The sequence below is a fragment of the Peromyscus leucopus genome, chromosome X (genome assembly GCF_004664715.2).
Source record: "Peromyscus leucopus breed LL Stock chromosome X, UCI_PerLeu_2.1, whole genome shotgun sequence".
Lineage (NCBI taxonomy): Eukaryota > Metazoa > Chordata > Mammalia > Rodentia > Cricetidae > Peromyscus > Peromyscus leucopus.
Genome location: NC_051083.1, coordinates 96,252,200 through 96,273,328, shown reverse-complemented (window position 1 = coordinate 96,273,328; position 21,129 = coordinate 96,252,200). Strand labels below are relative to the sequence as shown.

The following is a 21,129-nucleotide window of genomic DNA, read 5'->3' as shown; positions in this document are numbered from 1 at the left end:
ACACAACTAAAGCACTAGTCTCAGAGACTTCAACAGGCAACGGTTTCCGACTTTCAGTCCCATAAGCTCCACTTCAACCTTCATCAAGTTGGGATTCCCTTCCAAATGCATGCAAAGTAAAGGGAAGTGGCAATCAACCTGACAGAAAGATCAGGCACCTGAGCCCTGGGTACAAAGCCTGCTTCTCTGCTATACCCCTAAAGATGCTTATTCAATTATCCATCCATTCATTTATTCATTTGTATTTTAACAAAGTTGTAGGATGCTTTTACCTAGAGAGGTGTTTTTATTTTTAAGTCAGGAAATAATTTTTGAGCTGGGTGTGGGTGGCTCATGCCTTTAATCCCAGCACTATGGAGGCAGAAGGAGGTGGATCTCTGTAAAAGAGGCCAGCCTGCTCTGCATAGTGAGTTCTACACCATCGAGAGCTACATAGTGAAACCCTGTCTACAAACAAACCAACAAAAAGTTGTTTCACATCCAGGTAAAGAATTCGAAATGTGCCCTTATATAACCAATGAAACAAACACGGCTTAAGGACAGCTTGCAAAGGAATTCATTCTGCATGGATAGAAAAATGTAGAAAACCCAAGCAATTTTCCAGTGCATCATCCTTGTGACTATTTCTAAGTCTCCTCCATGGGCAAGTAGACTGCCAGCAATCAGCAAGACCAGCAAGAGTGATGGATGGGATCATTGTACATTAGGGTAACAGATAACTTTCGTACCAGGAAGGATTCAACAAGGTAGACACACATGATAAATGGAAGAAGAGTTAGCTAATGTGATAGGAGTTGCAGTGCCGTTTGTTAGAGGCTATGCTGTGGTCAAATTGATGATTAATCATTTGAGACCCTTTGCTGATGGGACCACAACCACACACGCACCGAGAGAGAGAGAGAGAGAGAGAGAGAGAGAGAGAGAGAGAGAGAGAGAGAGAGAGAGAGAGACGAGAGACTTTAGGTTAAGTTAGATAGCATCATTAAAAACTGCTGTTCAAGGCCGGGCGGTGGTGGTGCACGCCTTTAATCCCAGCACTTGTGAGGCAGAGGCAGGCGGATCTCTGTGAGTTCGAGGCCAGCCTGGTCTACAAAGCCAGTTCCAGGACAGGCTCCAAAGCTACACAGAGAAACCCTGTCTGGAAAAAAAAAAAAAAAAAACTGCTGTTCAAGAAATTCAAATTACTTCTACCCACAAGTCATGCTACAGTAAAAGTGCTTCTGTGAGCTCCTGGATGAGAGAGGCCATGTATTCTGTGTGTGTGTGTGTGTGTGTGTGTGTGTGTGTGTGTGTGTGTGTGTGTGTTTTGATGCATGGCAGAGGGGATGACACAGAGCATTGGACAAATGTTTATTAAAGTCAAGTTAATTAATACATCCATCCTTTCATCCATCTGTTTCTTCCTTCAACAGACATTCATTACATGTAGGAATTAACAGCTCTGGCCCTGGAAATCCAGGCTTTGGGCTTCAAATTACAACTCCAACTAGCTGTACCCACCTGGGAAAATAATGAGTCTTTCTGAGCCTGCTGCCTGCTGCATAGAGTGGGGGAAATTTGCATATAGTTGAGTAAGGATTTGATGAGTTAGTAAGTGCTCACTAAAAGGCAACTCTTAATTGTGTGTATGAGAAGCCAGGCCGCTCTCAAGTAAGTAGGTCATTGTAAGAGGCACCAAATGTCTTAAGAAATGACAAGGCTTTTCGGCCAAAGCTGGTTTTCATTAACGTGGTTATTTATGTCCTCCGTCCAGCGCCCCATTGCCCTAGGCCTGCCATGTCTGGCCTGGTGCCCTCCTGTGGCAGCTCAAGCTGTCTCTAGGTAGGTTTGCTTTCTAGAGAAGCCTGAGAAATTGTGGAGCTAAGAGGTGAAGAAGGAAGGGAAAAAACAGAGAGAATGCAGTCAGACATTAATGTGCAACCCCCCACACACACACATACACACAAACACACACACACACTCCATCATTGACAACTAAGCAGGGCACTTTCCTAGACTTCTTCCTGCCAAGGGGATTTTGTGGTGGTGGTTTGGTTAGTTGGTTGGTTGGTTTTTTGAGGGGAGTGTTGTTGTTTTCTTTTTGTAGTTTGCTTTGACTTGGTTTTTGTTGTTGTTGTTTTGTTTTGTTTTGTTATTGTTCTTTTAAGACAGAGTCTCACTACATAGCTCTGGCTGGGCCTGCATCTTACTATGTAGAATAGGCTGTTCTCAGGCTTGAAGCAATTTTCTGTCCTCTGCCTCCTGAGTGCCTCATGCAAACCTTTTACAGTCCATGTTTACACATACCCTGATATACACTCATCATCAAGGTCATGCTTGGCTTTTAGATCAAACACATGTAATAAGTTCAAATTTATGCTTCCAATGTCTGTCTTCCTTCAAGGTCTTATGACCCACTTGAAAGCAAGAGCTACAGCTTGCTCAACTGATGTGTGTTCAGTTCATGTTTGGCGGAATATTCAGCTATGTTGGCCCATAACTAACCCAAGTGGCTGTCCCGCATCTTACATGTCACATGACAAGCAATATAGAAAAAAGAATGGAATGTGCATATTGGATACAGCACAGGTGGGCCTGGCTTGGAGCTCTGTAATTCGAAGCAAGGTATGAAGTACCAACCAGTCCCAGAAAACAAAGTCATGGATAAGATAAGCACTAGGAGAAAAGAAATGGAGGAGAAGGAAGAGAAGAAGAAGAAGAGGAGGAGAAAGGGGAAGGAATAGGAGGAGGAAAGAAGAGAAGTAGAATGAGGAAGAGGAGAAAGAGAGAGAGAGAAAGAAAGAAAGAAAGAAAGAAAGAAAGAAAGAAAGAAAGAAAGAAAGAAAGAAAGAAAGAAAGAAAGAAAGAGACAAGAGCAGAAAGAGAAAGAGGCAGAGGAGGAAAGATGGAGAGGAGAAAAAGGTGGAGAGTTGAATCAGTGACAGTGCAGTAGGGCAATTCCCCTACAGATAGATGTTCTCAAGGGCTATTGGGCGGCTAAAATGCACTGTATGAAGAAAATGTAGTGTAATTGAGGCAGAAAGCCCCAGGTTTGAATCTCAGCTCTCCATTTACGAACTGTGTGACTGTGTATTACGCTTTCTGAGCCTCAGTCTTTTCGTTGTAAAATTAAGGTAATGATAGTACCCATCTCACAACTCCGGGGAGGACGGCATAAGATACAACATAGAAAGTATACTGTAGCACAGTGCCTCACCTGTAATAAGGGACTCAGCAAAGCTATTTGATGTGTTAATGCATGGGTATTTTCCGTAAAATGGCATGAAAGAAACTCCTAACAACCTTTAGCATGTGCATTAAATCTGGAAGAAGAATATATAATTCCCAATAGAATTTGGTTCAGTAAACCAGGTATGGTGGCATATATCTGTAATTGCCAAAGTGAGGGGGTGGAAGCAGAAGACCAAAGTCATCCTCAGTTACATAATGAATTTAAAGTCAGCATGGGCTACATGAAAGCCTGTGTAAAAAAGCAGTGGGTCCAGAGCCAAATATATAGTGGTACACACCTATAATCTCAGCATTCGGTGGAGGAGGCAGACAAATTATGAATTCAAGATCAGCCTGACCACATACAAGGACGCTATTAAAATTAATAATAATAAATATAAAGAGCTAGCTCAGCAATTAAGCTCCTGTTTCTTAGCACACAACAAGTAATACTGAAAACAACAGAAAATTAGCTTGACGCGCACCAAGCCATTCACCGTAAGTGCAGAGAAAGAAGCCCGCTTTGCCCATTACAGCCACACAGCTAATTGACCTGCGAGTCTCCCAGAATGGGAAGGAGTGTTCAGAGACAAGCACAAGCGAGAGTACGGAGTAGCTCGTTCTATCTGCTCCTTCCCCACTCTCCTCACTAAGAAGGAGAATCAAGCAAACCAATCAACACCAAATCCACAAGAAAAAAAAAAAAAAAAACAGCACTTGAAGCCTACCATGGTAGCAAATTCACTGGACCGACCCTGTGTTCTTGCCCTGTGGCCTTTCCAACCCAGCAAGCCTCTCAGACTGAGCAACTGACCCTGGCAGGGAAGTCAGCTGTCACCATGTCATCAAACATCCTCTGTCCTCTTTAAGCATATAGGAAACAAGATCTGGTGAGATAGCATTAGCTTACGACCTAGGCTGCAAAAATCTGTCTTATCTTTTCTTCTGTGATTTCCCCCTACCCTGTTCTTGTTTGGACACGTACCTTTAGAGTAGTCAAAATTCCTGCATTCCCTGTCTCGTTTTTTTTTTCTGTGTGTGTGTGTGTGTGTGTGTGTGTGTGTGTGTGTGTATGTGTGTCTGTATGTCCGTGTGTGTGTCTGTATGTCTGTGTGTGTATGTGTGTGCCTGTATGTCTGTGTATGTGTCTATATGTCTATGTATGTGTCTATATGTCTCTGTGTGTATGTGTTTGTGTTTGTGTATGTGTGTGTGTGTATGTGCGTGTGCGTGTGCGTGTGTGTGTGTGTGTGTGTGTGTGTGTTTGGATTGGCCATTTGCCAAGGTGTCTAAACAGCATTTTCAAAGAGCACGTGAGTTATCATCTCCACTATCTGAATTCCCTGCAACATAAAGCGATCAGAAACCCCTTAGAATATTCCAAGTGTTTCCGGACCTTCCAAATTAAATCTGTTTTTAGTAGTAAACAAGACTGTCATTTTCAAAGGAAAACTACCCAAGTGTAGTAGCCACTTTTAGGAAATTTGAAAAGTGACCTGGAGGTTACATTTCTGATGGCTAAACCACTCTGTGCTCTTTGCAATCCACTGCTTGATAAGTTGCACTGTAGTCATGGGTGTGAAACATCTGGTTTTTTACCAGAATGTGAGTGATTCGTTCACAACTGGGGAAGGGAAAGTAAATATAGCTTTGCCTCCTAGTCTTATATTTGGCCCCAACATGCAAATTCCTGTCTGCAAACTTATTCTATGCCAGGATTTGATAGGTTAATGTCAGCAGCTGGCAGAGATCCGCCTGTGGTTACAGTGAGTGCCACATGGCGACAGGTAACGACAACAGAAGACTGCCAGAGAGGAACGCCCAGCTTGTCTGAGGGGCAGATGACCTAGATTGCCAGTCAGCGATGTTAACAGGCCCCGATCCAGGTCACTATTGGAACTACGGAGAATAGAGTCAGAAGCAGCCTGGACAGGGCAAAGGAGATGACAGCTACCATTTATTGAGCACTTACTTGATGCCAGGCACCATGCCAGGTCTGGCTAGGTTTTCTTACTGGAACCTAGCAAAAACCCCATTTTACAGAAAGGGAAACTACAGCCAGCAAGAGAAGACAGATCCAAAGCAGAAACCGAGAACAAGACTAAGTCCAAAGCACTTTGAAGGCAAAGGGCTTGAAGTCAATTGCCAGCAAACATTCAGGAATCTGAGCTCTTCAGAGCTGTGGTGACTGGAATTTGGAGATTTGTATCCGAGCCATTCCATCCCTTTGGCAAACTTGCTTTATCAAGCTAGCTCTGGCTGTCATGCCTCAAAGTGCCTGGCAAGGGCACAGTGCTGGTTTGGCAAACACTGGGTCCACAAGGGGAATGGACAGGTACCTACCCTAGATTCCTTAATGGCCACATGCCCTGAAACTCCAGCTAGCACAGCTGTAGAAGAAGGAGACTGATGAGCTACAATAAGAAAGATGGCATCCAAACCTGCCCTCTGTTTGTTTCTATAATCAACACTAGTAAAGCCCCTGTTTAGAAGATAATGCTGCACTATCATGGCTACTTGCCCATAAGCACAAATATTCTTGACTGTCAATCATGAAGAGCCCCGTTCAAGCTTCACAGTCACTGCAACGAAGGCCCGGGCTTTGTTGACAATAGCACACCATAGAAGTCACAGATGACCCCTGATGTGTGACCTATCTGCTGAATCTTGTCCCACAGACCTCATCAACAGTCTGTTCTTGAGCCAGCACCGTCCTGGGCATCAATCAGCAGTTTGGGGACAAACAGCACTGGCTTCCAGCCTCCTGCCACTACAGTGCCCGGCTCGTTTGCACATGAAAAGCAGGCATCTCTCACTTTCAGGAATTTGGGCTCATGGGCATAAAAGTAGGTCCGAGTGCCTGGCCAAAGTTCCATCCTGCTTGGGCTTTTGAAGCATAAGGAGGTGTTGCGAAGGTGACATACAGAGATTCCTTTACAGCGGCTGGCTATTTAGCAAAGTCTGAGGGGCTGGTGGAGGACCTCAAGTAATAACACAGTTGCATTCCCAGCTGTGTCCAATGAACAGCATATCATGATTGCCTTTTCACAAAAATATCAGTGACATAATGCTAACAGGCTCGCAGCCCTCTCACTCGTGTCATAAAACAATGACCCAATTATTTCTGCGAGCCGAAGCAACAGATATGACGACTGGGTGGGTCGTGTAGGGCGCCGTGCGTGATGGATGGGGCACAGTAGGGCAACTAGCTGTGTGCTGGGATTGGAAACCTGCCTCCCCAGCCAAAACTCCTGCCATTCATCTGGTCGACGCGGGGAGGGGGAAGGGGGGAAGAAAACCATTCAGTATGAAAGTTCCCACTTGTTCTCATGACGGAGGCACGGCAGTGATTGAAGCAAATTCTGTTTAAAAAGCGAGCCGGCTTGTGGGTATTTGTTTATTTATACCTCCCCCTCTCTCTGGCTCCCCACACCCTGCCTCGTTCTGCAAAGGATTTGAGATAGGATTTGAACACTGAAAGTTTGTTTAAGTCCTAAACAGGTCCAACCACTTTTCAGAGCGACAACAAAATGAAACCCTTCGGATCAAGCAAAGCACTGCCCTCTTTAACACACAGCTTCGCCCAGTCAGAACTAGTGCCCCTTGTACCCTGTGGTCAGAGGGAATTCTTCCACCAGACCACTCTGCTCTCCAGGGCCACCCTTCACTGGAGAGATCAACAGAAGCCCAGAAAGCCGAAGCCAGAAGAAAGGAAGGTAACAGAGATCCACTCTCTTACGAGTTTATCCAATCTGCAAATATTGACGGAACCTATTCTGAAGCAAGTTCAGGGGAACTGGAAGAAGAAGTCTCAGTCGCTATACTCAAGAAACTCCAATGGGAAGGGCAGACAGGTAACAACTTGGCATTCAAAACCAAGAGAAAGCTTGCTGGTGCATACACTGCATGCCCAGTGTGCACAAGGACCCAGGGCTGTCCCCACCACAGGAAGAAAAGCAGAGCCCTGCTCATGCTGTGGGAGACACACTCCTTAGGGTTGTGTGGGGGCTGCAAATGGTGTGGTTAATTCATGCACTGCTCTGGGCTGCCTCGAGTTCCACTTTAGTTCTGTCTCTCCATAACTACGTGGCCTTAGGCACTTTGCTTCTCCCCTCAGAGCCTCAATTCCCTCATCTGTTAAATGGGGCTAATAATAGAACTGACGTCGCTGGGTTATTATGAGGATTAAATGAGATAATCTGTGTAGAAACTGAGAACAGTTCCTGGCACACATTAAGCACCCAATAAAAACAAGTTAGCTTTTTTATGCTTTTTATTCCTTTTGTTTAAGGACTGGTTTCTAAAACAGAATTGTTTTCAACAAACTCCTCCCTTTCAGCCCCATTTTTTTTTCTTTCATATGGAATGACACAGATCTGCCATGATCTTTCCCTCAGCAACCATATGTCTGGCAAGAAGCTCAGGGAGAAAACATTTCCCAGATGGTTTTGTTTGTGTCGGCCTACTATGTGCCAAACACCACTCTAGATGAGAGGGGGCACGTTGCTAAGCCATATAGACAAGGCCCCTGTCCTCTTGCCGTTCCCATTCCAATGGGTGAAACATACCATAAACAGAAAATATAAAAGCAGGCATAATACCCAGAGAGGTAAGAATTAAAGAAGCCATGTCCACAAAAGGAATAATGAGAAGGAACAGGAATAGCTAACTGTTGGTAGCAGGAAAGAAAGAGGTTCATCTTCAGAGTAACATTAAAAAAAAAGCTGACAACCAAAGGTTAGGATGCAGCCTCCCATGCCACAAGCAAGAGCAAAGGCAATCCAGGCAGAAGCAGTACACACAAAGGCCCTGGGGCAGGAAAAATTTTGGGAGTGTTCCAGAAACTGAAAGACCAGTGTGGGTGAGATATAGAGCCCTGCCAGGGAGGTAAAGCAAGCAAGATGGTTGCATGCACACTGAAGCTGAGAAGGCCCGGAAAGATTAATGGACTTACCCACAATGCCTCGCACACAGTAGGGGCTCCATATGTTGCAGACTGTTGAGCCAGTAGGGCGGGGCTCAGGCCTTTCGCCTTCCAAATTCGGACTGAGAGTTCCCACCAGAACTAGGAACAAGCTACCCAGGGAGACTGAAACATACAGTCTTTTTTTGTTGGTGAGTCATAGGCAATGCGCATTAGAGTGTGGGGTCGAGTGGCCCCAGCTGCTGCCTGTGTGTAAGGGGCGGGGGTGGGCTCAGGCCGTGGCTGAAGCTTTTTAGCATGTTTATGATGAGCTGAAAGCACTCACTGCTTAATTTAAAATACCGCTCACACATACACATACAATTCAGCAGCTGGGGGAGCTGCCAGGAATTGAGGCTAAGTGTAGAAAATTGGAGGATCAGGAATATCAGGTACCCAGCCCTGTTTCCTAGCTCCCAAGGGCTGTCTCTGATCCCATGGAGTCCCATCTTCTGGAACAAACTCCTGGAAGTCAAGACATAGATGGGAACAGCAGCAGCAGTTTGGGAAGCAGAGACCTCTCCAGAACCCTTCAGGCTAGCCACACTGGTAGCCCCACCCGGTCTTCAGCTTGCCTGCCTTCCTCTGCATCCACGCCTTGTAGCCCAAACCCACCCCCTTGGAGAAGCCTCCTCCTCTAGGCACCTCCCAGCTCTCCTTGAAATCTGACAGTTGGGAAAACTCATTTAGTCCAGATTGCGAACTGCCTAGGCTGGCTGCTGCTGTTTCCGGGGTGTGTATCTTGTCTCCCCAACCACACGGGGGCCCCCATCACACACTGAGTATTCCTTTGTGTTCCTCTCTCTTCTCTGCACACACAGAGAGGCTCGTGTACAATTGCTCACCAGTTGCAGGACAGGGTATCCTTTGAAAAGCCTTTCGGGGTTGTGTACATGCTCTTAAAAAAAAAGAGCATGACCTTCAACTTGACAAAGAGGTGGGGAATACCTGGGAGGTGTCCTCTACCCAAAAGGTAGCCTGGGGAGAAGCTAGATGAACCTGCAGCCTGTCAATAACAATGTCGCAGCAGGGTCAACTCTTTGAGCCTGTTGCTCATAACATTCCTTCTGAGCAGAAGGCATTCTGTGTCAGCACTACCTGTACAAACACCTATTTCAACCACCAAAGGTAAACGCTCTGCTCTATGAAGCTCTCCCAGGCAGGCCCTATGCACCGTTCCTCCCTTCTATGTCCTTTGTGGTACAGGCTGCTGAACTAGAGGAAGCTAGCTTCAGTTCCCAGCTCCATCTCTTCCCAAGGCAACATTCGTCTTCTGGAAGAGAATGCCAACAGCAGCCTCAATGGGCCGTTGGAAACTGCCCGTGAAATAACACCTATGGCCTTCTCAGTCCACGACAGGACCTCCAGGGCACAGAAAAATACTTCTAGTCATCTTCATTGTTTCTGGGAAGGAGGGGAATGGAACGGTTAAGAATGTGAACTTGAGCAGCAGACTCATCTAGGTTCCAAGGCTGGTGTGGTCACTTCCTAACTATGTGACCTTGGGCCAGTCACTTCCTCTCAGAGGCCCACTTTCCTTAACGTGTAAAGTGAAGTAATCATAGCCCTTCCCCGTCACAGAACCTGCTGGGAGGGTTCGAAAATAAAATGGATGCACGGCACAGTTGTCCCATAAAAACCGTTCATGGGTCCACATATACATTTCTACAACCCAGCAACCTCCTTTCAGGGCACAGACACAGATTTTACTTATCTTCACATCTCCGCTGCCTAGCTGAGCCCAGAACCTCTGCAGCTGGCAGGCCTACAATAAATCATTGTTGAATTGAATTGAAAACCCAAACCAGATGTGCCTCCTCCCCTGTCAAATGAAGCTTTCAAGCTGGTGGGCTGGGCCTGCTGCCCCTCCACTCCCCCTCCTTCCAGCTGAGCGGCCGGCCGCCATTGTCTAGGCTTGGCTCTGGGGAATGAGGCTGTAGCAGCAGCAGTTGGAGGATGTGGGAGTGAGAGGTGTGAGCGGTAGGGTAGGGAAGGCCACTCGGTCTGCTCCCCAGGGACTCCATGCAAATGACCTTGGAAGAGCACTATCTCGGTGTCTCCGTTGAAGGAAAAGAGGTGACACACAGAAAGCCGTTTGGGAACCCAGCAGGCAGCAGATGGAGCCTGATCCCCCCCCCGCCCCCCTCCCGCCCCCAAACACTGAAAATCACACAAGTTCAATGCATGAAGGTGTGTGGAGAAAGATCCCTTCTTGGTCCGTGGAGCTGAGACACTGGGGTTTGGAGAGACTTGGCTCTGAAATCCTAACACCAGAATTCAAACCCCAGCCCACTGCCTATTCACAGAAGCCTCCTCCAGGGCCACTCTTGCCCTAGGACAAAAAAATTGCATTTACCCCGACCCCTTCCCTACACTACAAGACCCCTGGTAGCAGGACACAGGCTTGGTATGTGTGGTTGGGGTTGCCTTTACCCGGGAAAATGCTTCAAAAATGCAAGCGACACAGTTTTCAAACACTGTGTCTTTATTATTTCTGAACCAGAAACGATTAGACAAGGTGGGGGGGTGGGGGAGAACCTATGTTGTGCAGCACAAGGTTAAGGTTAAGAACCAGATCCCAGAACACGGCAGGCTGGATGGTGACTCTGGCTTTGTCACATGCTAGTCTCCCTGATCCCTAGCAAGTGAATTAACCTCTCTCTGCCTCTGTGATCCCATCTCACATGGTATTAATAATAGTACCTTCTCACAGGCTTTTCTATAAGGACTAAATGAACTAGTGTTTATACAGCCCTGGCCATATGCACAGCACATGGGAAACACTAAACTGTTTGCTAACTAAAAGATAAATACATACCCCAGTTCCTCTACAGGCAGACTAATGGAGAGACAAGGTTGCCAAATGGTTAGAACTGGCCAGCTGAGCTTGCCTTTGAATCCTGGTATCAGAATGTCCAAGTAAATCTCTCTGAACCTCAGTTTTACGGTCTCTAACATGGGGCTAAGGAGAATCTCTTGGAAAACATTGTTCCAGGGTTTAAATGAGATTATCCCCACAGTCCTGAGCACAGTGGTAGACGTGCCGTGTGGGGTGAGGAAGTGCCCAATAAAAGCAGAGCATTCATCCTCTGAATCCTTGGGAACACTAGCCTCTACCATGACTTCTTCCCCCCTTTTCTTCTGGGTTAACTCACGGCATGTAGCTTTGGAAATCCTGCCATAGTAAATGAACAATTTCATCATTTTGCCAATGAAATGACTAAACATGTTATCCTCTAGCCAGAAAGAGGGTGTATTTTGGTCACCTCTGCACCAACCAAGTATGGGTAGTTAGTTTCCCTGTTTAGCAGACCTGACCACCACTCCCCTACACACACACACACACACACACACACAGAGCAGAAGTCACTCCGCAGTATAAATTTGAAGGCATGAGTGTTTTACTGCAAACAAAAGCCATCTTTGTTTGCTGCCCAGCTTTAGGAGAGAGAAAAAATACCTCAACCCAGGAGCTTGGAAAATTCTTGAAAGTTCTCATTTTATTCCAGCAAATCCAACAAAATTGGCAAGATTTCTGGCCATGTGAACCTGAATTAGAATGAGCCGCCTCTACCCACTTGCCTTTCCACAGCACCCAGGACCCAGGAGGGTCTTACTGGGCATCAATACATATTGATTATTGATCCCTCCGTGACAGCCTCAGACTCTGCTTCTACGATGTCTGCCGCTTTGCCAAAGCCTTCACAAAGTAGTGCTAAAGAACATTTTGCAAACAGGGAGGGGGAAAAAAAGCATCCATCAACTCACCACTCTAACACAACTCTTAGTTTGTGTGGAAACTTCTCCTCCAGTCTCTATCCACGTGCAGACATATTTTTACAGCCCTGTAGTCATAGGGAAAAACTGCAGCCCCTTCAGCCAAGAGCCAGATACCATACAGCTCATGTCACTAAACTTTCCAAGTGAGGGCTCTGGCCTCCCTCATTCACTCCATTCATTCAGTCAGTCAGTCCACACATGCGGGCTTCACCCGACTCTGGTGCTGTGCCCTGGGGAGGACTGAGATAACAAAGGCACAGGACCCACCTTTAAGCTGCTCCCTGTTTATTGAAGGAAACAAGAAAAGTCAGCGGCAAGGATCGGATGCTGGAGTCAATGTGTAAATGCTGCATAAAAGGAAAGAGGAAGCACCTTTAAGGGAGACAGGAAAGGGGTACTGAAGATGGCGCGGGGGGGGGGGGGGACAGAGGAGAGCAGGGTGTCTTTGGGTAGCCCAAAGTAGTCCTGCTTTAGGCAGGTGTCAGAGGGTGAGGTATGAAAGGAAAGTGGGGACAAAATTATTAAGATTGAAGGTTTCTTTGGGCATTCTGAAGGCTGGGCAATGTTTTTGGAAGGATGGGAAGCAAGGTAGGAGCTCATTTGAGGAAGCTGGTTCCAGCAATAGACTCAAAGCCAAACTGGAGGACGTGAGATAGTTAATAGTTAACAGGAAGTCCACCACAGTAATCTGTCCAGATGAGGGGGCTCTAAACTGATGTCGTGGCCTCTCCACTTACAAACTGTGATACCGGCGGCCAGCGCAAGAGCCTCACCTCTCTCTACCTCCATCTCCTCCCTCTGTACAGCATCCCCTTTGTGGAGCTGCTGGGCAGATTGTGTGAGATTTTGCAGGAGAAGCACCTGACCAGAGGCTTGTCACAGGAGACGCTGAATCCTCGGAACAATTGTTTCCCTTCATCCCCTGCCCTTCTCCTCACCCTTCCTTAAAGTCTGGTGCAGTATTAATCGTGGAAGTGGCCGAGGCAAGACTAGCCCAGGCCATCCGACTCCAGAGGGCAGTGAAGAAACTTTGAAAACGCTGTCGTCAGGACAGTTACTAAGGATTGTTTAGATGAGCTGACGGCCCCGCAGAGGTTGGAAACTATGACTTCCTAGTGGGACTTATCAACAAAATGATGGGATTTTCTCTGTATAGGCGGAGACTCAGTTAAATTTATCCACACTTTGGATTTTGCCTTATGGGTGTGAAGAGGGAGTTGTCAATATAGGCAAAACCTTGAAGTCTATGCTCTGGAGTTAGGCAAAACACCCAGCTTCCGACCTCATTTCTGTCCCAACCTAGCTGTTGGGCTTTAGGTAAGTCACTCAACCTCTCTGAACCCCAGCAATCTCATTTTATAAAGGACAACAGTAGCTATCCCATACAATTATTGTCAAGATGACACGAAAATATAGAATCAATGCCATAATCAGCTTATTATGTGTCTGGCATATACATAGTCATTGCTATTCTTATCATCAGTGGTTTTTGGGTTTTTTTTTTTTTTTTTTTTTTTGAGGATGAAAGGGGAAGGAAGTAAGGTAGGAGGGGTTGATGGAATGAGACCATGGATGGAGGAGCTTCAAAAGCCTGGCGAATCTCCTGAGGTAAAGAGGGGAGCTTTGAGGTCAGCAAGCAGGATGTGAATGGAGGAGGTTCTGGCTGATGATGAAGCATGGTAAGGCTAGGAGGGAGGTGTGTCCTGCACATGGACCATAGATGTTAAACTCACCAAGATTGATGTCAGGACTTGGGGTGGAGAAGACAGTGAGCCAGATGTTGAACTCTTCCTTGAATGTGGGAGTGGGGGTTGACCAAAGAGAAGAGCCGACGAGGAGAGGAGAGAAGAGGGTGCTGTAGCCAGATGGCATGGGGAGGAGGAGTTCTTGGCGGAGGATGGAGGACTAAACGGTCTGAAAGCAGACAGGGGAAGCTGGAGCACAGACCCCACCTCCCAGCCCCAGGGTGCCTGTAGTGAAGGAGTGCGGACAGTGACCACTAGAGGGCGCTGCCGGCAAAGCCGTGAACACCGCGGCGCGACTCAGGTTTCAGCACTTGCAGAAGGGGAGGCAGACCGACGATTGTATGTGGAAAAGTTTATCCGGAGTAGACAGGGAATTGTTGGTTGTGGGGTGGCCCTCCTAGAAGGCACCGAGAGGAGTGGGAGATAGCAGCGATGGAAAATTGGATAAGTCGGGAGTGCTAAGGTGGGGCTTAGGAAGCAGGAGGAGGATGGAGGCAAGAAGCCATGCAAAGGACAGGGAGGCTTAGCACTTGGGCTGTAGCCAAGGACAGGGGGATGTGAGGCCTGGTGGGATTAACTGTCCTCACAGTTATAAATGGAGATTTTGTCCCCCTCTTTACATCTTTTGTTTATTATAAAACTAGCACGTGCTTGTCTCAAAAGGAGTCTAATAACCACTAAGGTGAAAATCTATCTCCTGCAGCCTGTTTGCCAGAAGCAAGGGCTGTTCATCCAGTGCCCTTAACAAAAGCCATACAATGAGATTTTAACACAATGCTACATTGAGCATATCTCTGCATATCAGCGTACAAAAGTCAAGTTTGTCTTTATTTGGGCTATGTTGTCACTGTGGCCATTGTAGTCTAGCTAGAATAGAAATGGATAGCAACTCTGAGCTATTCTGTGCCGGGGGCTACCTGGGCATTTCCTGTGTGCATTATCTTATTTGCTTCTCATAACTTCATGATGGACATTTTTGCTAATTTCCCCCATTTTAGCGGTGAGAAAAACGTGCGTTTAGAAACTTCCTCGATACCACAAAGCTCATAAGGGCAGCGTGATATGAGCCCAAGTTCTTTATGTATATGAATGTGTGTGTGTGTGTGTGTGTGTGTGTGTGTGTGTGTGCATGTTCACACATGGGCGGGCATATGTGTACCATAGCACATGTGTGGCCATCACAGGACACTCCAGAATGTCTGTCCTCACCTTCCACCTTGAGACAGGGTCTCTTGTTTTGTTTTGTCTTTTTTCTGCTGTAGGCCAGGCTAGCTGGCCCGCGAGCTTCCAGGGAGTTTCTTGTCTCTGCCTCCCATCTCTCTGTTGAAGTTTTACGATCACAGGCACTGCCACATCCAGCTTTACGTGGGTTCTAGAGATTCAGTCTTAGGTCCTTGAACGTGTGTGGCAGGTACTTTGGCCACTGAGCCATCTCCCTAGCCCCAAGCCCATGTTCTTCCTCAAGATCACAGCGAAGCTCATTACCACACTATTTAGATATGCTATGAATGGTTTAACCAAATCTTCACTGAAGTCATTTCCCTTATTTCCATGTTGTTGCTGTTTACAAGTAATATTTAAGTGAGCAATACTTAAACGCGGAGCATTTTGACAGTATGGTATTTTCATCTGCTGACCAGAAGTCATGCTTATTCAGATGTGCACCATGCATGCGTGGCTGTGCTTGCTGTTACCACATCCTCACAAACCCTGGGCTTTTGCAACCTTTTTCATTTGGCCTATTCGAAAGATGGCAATGGCATGTCATTCACCTCAATGCTGTCTTAATTTGCATTTCTTACTATTACTGCTTTGTGTACCTTTTCACAGGACATAAGCTTTTTTGCTGGCAATCATTCTTTGAGCATGATGCTACCAGATTACTTCGTGGTATTGCACTAATCTTCAGGAGCTCCCTCATTTATTCCTTTAACACTCCTTTATGAAGCACCCGGCATTGTCCTAACACAAGGAATATAGTAGTAAAGAAGTGAAACTGATTTGACTGTAATGGGAAGTAGATAATACAGAAGCAAATAATCACCTAATGTGATTTCTGATCACTGAAAATGCACAAAAGGAAAGACTGCACATGTTGTAATAAAGCTCTCACAAAAAATACAGGCAGTACCTGACTCACAATGGTTCTGCTGGGATTTTCAACATGTCCAGTGTGAAGGCAATACACATACTTCAGGAACCTAGAAACCATCCTTCCAGTTTTGAATGTGAATCTTTTCCTGAGCGAGTGATATGCCGTTCTGTCATAACGCTGGACTGCACAGCAGGCTCCCCAGTCCAGTGTATGATAATAGGGGGCACAACTGGTACTCTACCGTGCACTGGGTTGCTAAGCGATGGTGCTCCGTATGGTAAGTATATCCACTGCATTTTCAATTGACGGTGTCTTCCATTTACAATGAGTGTAAGAGGCTATAACACCATCATAAGTGGGCATCACCAGGACTAGCCTGACTCGTATGTCTCGCTTGATCCTTTGATTTTTTGATTTGGTCGTACCAAAGTTGTTGGATATTTTTTAATTTCAGTGCAATTTTGTAACTACTAAATTCCCTTATTCCTCATATCTTTGTCCTTATTTTAAAGATTATCTCTTCTTCTATTTTTGCCTCTAGTGCCATTGCTTTGTGATGGTTGATTACTGTTTTATGATACCTATTTTGAAGTTGTTGAGGTTTTGTGTAATCAGTCTATCACTCTCTTCTTTTTGCAACTCCTGGAGTTTCTCTGCTGAATTTGTTGGGACTGCGTACTTCAAATTTTTTAGAAGTGTTCTCCCAGGCTTTTGCTCTTTGGCATCTAAAAATAATCTAGTTTGTTATTTTTAAGGCCTTCTTTGAGACCAGTCTTGTACATTTCAGGCTATTCGCAAACACATCGCTCCTTTTCTGTTTGTGAGGAGAGGGGTGCTAGGGATTTACCTCAAGGCCTCTCATTGGATAATCAGGAGAGAGTGCTTTTGAACTCTCTGATCGAGCTGAACATTATTTTAGGATAAAGAATGAAATACAGACTGAGCTTTCTTTTTCATATGGTGGACTGGTTGCCACAGTAAATGGTCCCAAGTACAAAATAATGGACCCTTTCCCGCAGACATAGTAAGGGTGGGACCCAGGGGTGGGAAGAACTTTGCACATGGGTCATCAAATCTATGGCGTCCGAACTGTCCGTGTATGCCAGCATTGCCCGCTTGCATGGCATTGACATACAAGTGTGTAGAATTACTAGAGCGCTATTCCTCGATGCACTTGAACTTCGCCATGCCCTGCTCACCCCATGTGACCCACACCAGGATTTGCCGTAGCAGCCATTGTAGTCTCCCTTTGTAATAAGACCCTGGCATCTATCCTTAACAGCTAGGAGTTCAGTGACTCGTAACAGCTGTCACCTGTTTAAAAAAAAAAAAAAAGCAGACACCTGTAGCTCTCTGTTGAAATGCATCACATTGAGGCAACTTAGGTCACAGAGGCATGGCGCTAGAGAGTAGGTAGAGTAGCTATGTAGTATGTACCACGATAGGATATGTCTAGTCTAAATAAAGACATTTGGCATTGTTTTACTTCAGTTGCTGATAGGGCAGCTGCCATTCCAAAGGCCTTTTCACGGGGCTGCCTGGAATTATTTCAGAGTGATAAGTTGGGGCCTTGGAGGCTTTGGAGGCTGCAAGGACTCGTCCCGAGGTCCTAATTAGAACAGGCCTAGGATCCAAAAGATTAGCCTTTTTTAAAAAGTGTTTTCCCCCGTTTTCCATTTATTTTAAGGCGTGAGAGAGAGACAGAGAGACAGACAGAGACAGGGGTGGAAGTAAGAGGAGAACTTGGGGCAATCAGTTCTTATCTTTCACCTGTAGGTTCCAGGAATTAAGCTCAACTCATCGGGCCTGAAGGCAAAGGACTTTGCCCCCTGAGCCATCCCTTTGGCGCATAAAAGTTTAGCCTGAAATGGCCAGTGCTCACACCCAATGCATCATGGCTAGGTTGCCCTTTATATTTGCTAGTGCTAAGGCAGGGTTCCCCCTCTGGGTCCACATTTCCCAAGGCTGTGGGCATTTTCATACCACTCACCAAGGGGAGAGGCACCCGCAACAGGGGCCCTAGGGAAAAGGGAAGGAGAAGTGGGAATTGAAATCATTCAGGCTTCTTGAGACAGCACTGTTGAGCTCATATTTTCCCTCGGTTACAAGGAGGTTTTCAGCCAAATGTTCAAACAAAATAGGTGTATAATTGCCTCCATTATTTCACTTGGCTCTCTGTGTAAAAGCACAGCCAGAGAAGCACTTGCCAGCATGTCCCCGGTTAATACGTGGCTGCTTCTCTCCCAACCTCTGAAGCAAATTTATTGCTTGTAATAAGGTAGGGCAACCTTTCTCATTCCCTCTGTCGTCCACCTGCAGACAGGGCAGGCAGCAGCTTCTACCAGGAATCTGAAGGGCCTTCATCCCACTAATGATGTCTCATAGAAGTGCCATAGATGCAATGGAAAGAGGCCTGGAGAGAGGGCTGTAAGATGAGCTCAATGGTAGAGAATTTGCCGAGCATACCCAAGACCCTGGTTTTCACCTCAAACACAAAGAGAAAGAGACGGGGAGGAAAGAGGAAGGAAAGAGGGTGGGGGAGGGAATCAAGGCTGGGATCCCGTTCCAAGAAGAGATACAGACATTATTGCTGAGGAAGTGGTCAGAGGTGTGAAACACACAGCAGAAAGGACCATCGGAACTGGAGGGACTGGACCTGCCTGATGCCCGAACTGAAGTGAGGACCTGCTAGAGTCACAGAAAGTGGTGACATGTTGAAAAGACATACAGAACCTGAAGCTCCTTTCCCTGGTGCCCCTCAACCTTGGCCTAAACAAAACAACTGGGTGTGATTTAGCTAAGTGGGGGAAAAAATCCCTTCCTTTGCTATAGCAAGGTCAGAGGCGTCCGAGGTGCTCTAGGCTTGCTATCAACCCTCTGCTAGCTTGCTAGAATGCCTCTCTGCCCATCACTGGCACCATGTGTGCTCAGTCTCTTGACCCCAGCACAGCCTGAGACAATAAAGGACTGTAAGAGTCACTGAACTTTGGCATCAGGATACTCTAGCATCAAGGCAACCTCTGCATTAGGCTCTCTCCTCTGATGTCTAGAAGCCTGCCCTGGTTTCATGATCAATCACCCACATCCCAGGAGGTGTTTATATACTCCAACTATGATGGCCTTGATTTGTTCTTACGTCCACATCCCTTACTCATCATCCATTTGCCCACTATTTACTACGGATCTCCTCTGGCCCAGATCTCAGTTAATTAGGGCAAACGAAAGCGGAGCAGACATGATCTCAGCCCCAAGAAGCCAACAGGTAGTTTTGACCTTATCAGTATCACTACCAACCCACTCTCCTCCTTTTAAAGAGTTCTAATTTTGTTTCACTCCATTCCTACCATCAAATTACATATATAGAAGGTTATAATCTACCCACAATGGCAAAAAGATAGATGACTGTAGATACACAGAAAGAGGAAATGAAGGCAACCCATAAGAAAATACTGTATGGCTAGCTATGTAAACACTTGCAAAATCAATCTCACACAAAAAGACTGAGTGACGAAGACAGAAAGGTGTGCTTTTACATTAAATCCCTGTGAATGTAGTTGCAAACACAAATGGGTAGAGGGACATTTTCTTGATTACTCTCATTTCCAAACAGCACAATTGTTGATGTGATTGTTTTTTGAAATGGTGGATGACTCAAGGTCAACCTCCAGGCAAACAGTTCATTATTCCATTTCTTTTTTCAGACTCTCTGCACTAACAGAAAAACCTTTTGTGGTTATATGAAAAACATTTGAGGGAACATGATTATAAACTGGGTTTTCACTTCAATGGAAGTCCAGAACACACTCAAAAATCATGTAGGATGCTGACTGTTCTCTTCAGTTTCCAAGGCTGCCCTGGGCATTGCCATTTCTGATACACCAAATACCCTCTTGTAGTTTCCAAAAGTCCCTCTAGGGGGCAGTGTTGTCTCAGTTGAGAGACAGTCTAGTTATTCCTTTCCTGTAGCACAGGGCCATTTACCTGGTTCTGGCCCTGCTCCCACCTTCTCCTCCTTTGTCTGGAGTTCGATCCTTGTTTATCCTCCTGTCTAATGAGATTCCTAAGCTTCAGCATTCCTAATCAGTTCAGCTAAGCTGAGTAGTACTGCTCCTTGCACCAGAGTCCTCTGGGCTGCACTCCGGTTGCCACTCTGAAATACCATACAGAACTCAGCTTTTACAGCTATTAGCCTGCCCAGTCCCTAGAGGTGCCCTTCACTCTGCACTTGAACCTTTGGACACCCACACCACTGCCTCCTCCAGACCCAACCTGTTGAGAATCCGTAGAACAAATGCAACCACAACAAGGTTTGAAGTCATACCTCACCAGATCTCCGGGGCTAGGATCCCTTAGGATACCTAAACAGCAAAGAACCCCCTTCTGCAAATAGGAAGACAAAGAGAGTAAGCCACTCTTGGGGTTTCTTCGAACTAGCCTCATTCCAGAGAAACCCCAAACCATTGAGAAGCTGGCCCAGCTCCTTGCAGGGCATTATAGTCAGGAGTATTTGCCTGTGAATCAAATGGGTGCGGGTTGTAGTGCCTGGTTTACTAGCTGCTGCTTAGAGCTTCTTTTGCTAATCTGGAAACTGGGAACAATAACGAATGATTTGCATGGTGTGTAGACAATGTTCATCACATAGTAATCCCCCAACCCCAAATGCTCAATACATAGTAATCCCTCAACCCCAAATGCTCAATACATAGTAATCCCCCAACCCCAAATGCTCAATACATAGTAATCCCCCAACCCCAAATGCTCAACACATAGCAATCCCTCATCCCTAAATGCCCAACACATAGTAATCCCTCATCCCCAAATGCGCAACACATAGTAATGTCCCATCCCCAAAAGCGCAATACATAGTAATCTCCCACCCTCAAAAGCTCTTAGTGGTTATGATTCTGGTAAGCAAATGGTATGTGGTACAATCTGGCTGGTTTGACTTGCCCCACCTTGTATATTTTCGTATGTTGTCTAGACCAAAACAGAAGCTTTTAATGACACTGACCAAAATGCACCCACACTCTTGGTTAAAATACCACACAATCAGAAGCACTGGTCTGGTAAAAAAAAAAAAAAAAAAAAAAAAAAAAAAAAGAAAGAAAGAAAGAAAAAGAAAAAAGTCTTCATCCAGTTATGAAGAATTTTTTTAAGCCTGTTTTATTCCACAAAGCAATTCTGAGATGTAACCATTGGGCAGACTGGGATGGGAAAGCGCAATTGACTAGGAACTATCCTTAAATGGGGCCCCTACTTCTCCATAGAATTCAAGAAGTGTCTGCAGAGAGGGCTGAGGTTGGCTGTATTGTTAATCACCTCAAGCAGTGTCTGTA

The 21,129-nt window shown here is 46.0% G+C and overlaps 1 protein-coding gene across 1 annotated transcript in view; it reads left to right on the top strand.

The window, feature by feature from the left end:
- The window catches only part of Ammecr1 (AMMECR nuclear protein 1), a 229,116-nt gene that overhangs the window by 16,055 nt on the left and 191,932 nt on the right, over window positions 1-21,129 (top strand). The window lies entirely within an intron of this gene.